Source organism: Hakea prostrata, chromosome 2 (assembly GCF_041222555.1).
Source record: "Hakea prostrata isolate BN-2017 chromosome 2, UWA_Hpros_2, whole genome shotgun sequence".
NCBI classification, from domain to species: Eukaryota; Viridiplantae; Streptophyta; class Magnoliopsida; order Proteales; family Proteaceae; genus Hakea; species Hakea prostrata.
Genome location: NC_142601.1, coordinates 27477731 through 27480082, shown reverse-complemented (window position 1 = coordinate 27480082; position 2352 = coordinate 27477731). Strand labels below are relative to the sequence as shown.

Sequence of the window (2352 nt, the reverse complement as noted above, 5' to 3'; positions counted from 1 at the left end):
TACTTCTTTGGGAAGGTCATTCGCTCTCCCTCAGCCATCTAGGCATCTTGGGCTCTGTCGGTGGTAGTTGGGTCTTGCATCCCTCTTGGACTTCCATGGCTGGGGTTTAGGTCACTTCTCTCTCACATTACCATTTGGTCTAAGTATTGGCGCATGTCAGGGTAAAGCCTAGCCAAATGCAAGTCATCTACTTGGTTATATCAACTCAGATCCAGATACATCCATTCCTCGCACTAGGCGATCCTTTCCGGTATCCTTTTCCCTAGAGTCAGCATAGTCCCGGACTATGGACTCATCGACCCTATTGGTCATCCACAAATAATAGACAGGAAGCTCTCATGTCCTCTCATGGGTTGGTTACCAGTCTTGAACGCCCATGAACCCAAGTCTACTATTTGCAACCCTACCAATAATGGCCCCCACAATGTGATTCATGTCCTCTCACGGGTTGGTTACCGGTCTTGAGCGCCCACAAATCCCCATTGCTACCACAGGTTGTTCGGTCTCAATACCCTTCCGAATCGGGTCTGATATAACAGGGACATCTTAGCCAAACACTGCTAGACAAGCCCTAGGTATGACAACCAATAATCCGGGAAAGCGTCAAAGGGCACCATCGGAAATATCCCATTCTATTCCCACTGATGTCCAAGGACAGAAATGTCAAGAGGACATTCCCCAATCCCAAATCATACCTAATCAATCACATCCCCAATTCAGTCATAGCATATAACAAAATTGATAACTCATCATATGAAAGAATACAATAAGACAAGATCAATTGAATAAGCAACATGCATGAGTAAGAGTCCATACATGATCAAGTACCTAAAGGAAATATAAAAGTAAGATCCTACTATACTTACAGCATTCATATCATAATTAGAAACTACAATATCAGTAGCAAATCTAGGTGTTTCCCAATTTAGAAACTAGGATTCAAGCAATCTAAGTGTTTTTTTTTTTTTGGTGAATAGTTAGCAAACAAACCCTAAACAAGCATTAAAGAATCGTTAGGAAGTAGTCCTAAAAGAATAGACATCAAACGGATCAAAACGGACGAAGTGAATAGTAAGCATCCAAAAACTGAATTTTGATCTGAAACCTATTCTACAAGATTCGGAACGCTATGAAACTTGGAGGGAATGTCTAACATAGTAATCTAAGACTAACTAGCATAGGTTAGACATCAAACAATGTTAAAAAACCAATACTTACTAATTTAGAATCATACTTTCTAATTTGGTAAAATCATAGTTTTCAATTAAAACAAGTTATGAATTCAAGAGAAGAACTAGAAATGATGAGATCTCATTATAGTAGATTAACACAGTAAATCAAAGGTATGAATAATCATGAAGATGCATCTATAATGATAGAGAAATCATAATAAAAGTATGATCATAGTTTCATGAAGAAAATCATAAGAATCATGGTTATGATTGAATATGAAGATCATAGCTTTTTTTTATTTTGTTAAATGTGATTATCTAAATAACATGTTTGTACCCCCACCCCAAACAAAAGTTGAAAGACAACTCTTTTGGGGCAAAAAATGAAATTATCAAGACATTGGTCAAATAAATTATTTTCTTTAAAAGTATGAACAGTTGAGATGGCCGAGTTGGTCTAAGGCGCCAGATTAAGGTTCTGGTCCGAAAGGGCGTGGGTTCAAATCCCACTCTCAACAAAAATTTGTTCTTTTTTAGACTTAAGTTCATTTCGCTTCTTATATGAAACACTTGGATTATTGTTTGTCTTTCTGAGTTTTTACTGTTTGAAAATATGCGGTTAAGTTTTGATGTAAAAAAAATGCAAGAATGCTTATGTTAAAGTTTTTATGGTTTGGAAATAGTCGAACACCATGTCTTCTACTGATATGGCCCATAGTTGACTTCTACTTCGGGTATTTGGACCTACAAACAATAGAGTGTCTTCTACTGATATGACCCATAGTTGACTTCCACTTCTACTTCGGGTGTTCAGACCTAATAACAATAGAGTTTCTGGGTTAAGGTTAGGGTCGGCTTTCACATCGCGTCTACTGTTTAGCCAGTAAAGTAAATATACTTTCACAAGGGAAGGATCAAAGACAAAACCTACCTACCTATCCTAAGCAGGCTTTCACTATAGAATTCTATCACCATGTCGGGTCTTTGTTTATTTTGATTTTTGTTGTCATTTTCATTCATGTGGGGGATTGTTGGTGATGAGCACATTTATGTGTGAAATCTTAGGACATAAAGCATGCATTTTATACACTTAGAGTGTAGTTACCTTGGGTTTTATGTTGTTTTTGCAAATTTTAGGACTTTTCAAGATTTAAGCAAATATTTAGAGTTTTAGGGTTGA

General features: G+C 37.1%; 1 non-coding gene across 1 annotated transcript; it reads left to right on the top strand.

Annotated features, from left to right (window-relative positions):
• The first annotated feature begins 1609 nt into the window (after positions 1–1609).
• TRNAL-AAG (transfer RNA leucine (anticodon AAG)) lies at positions 1610–1690 on the top strand. The gene has a single exon. It is a non-coding gene; the product is annotated as a tRNA-Leu (tRNA).
• The last annotated feature ends 662 nt before the right edge of the window (positions 1691–2352 follow it).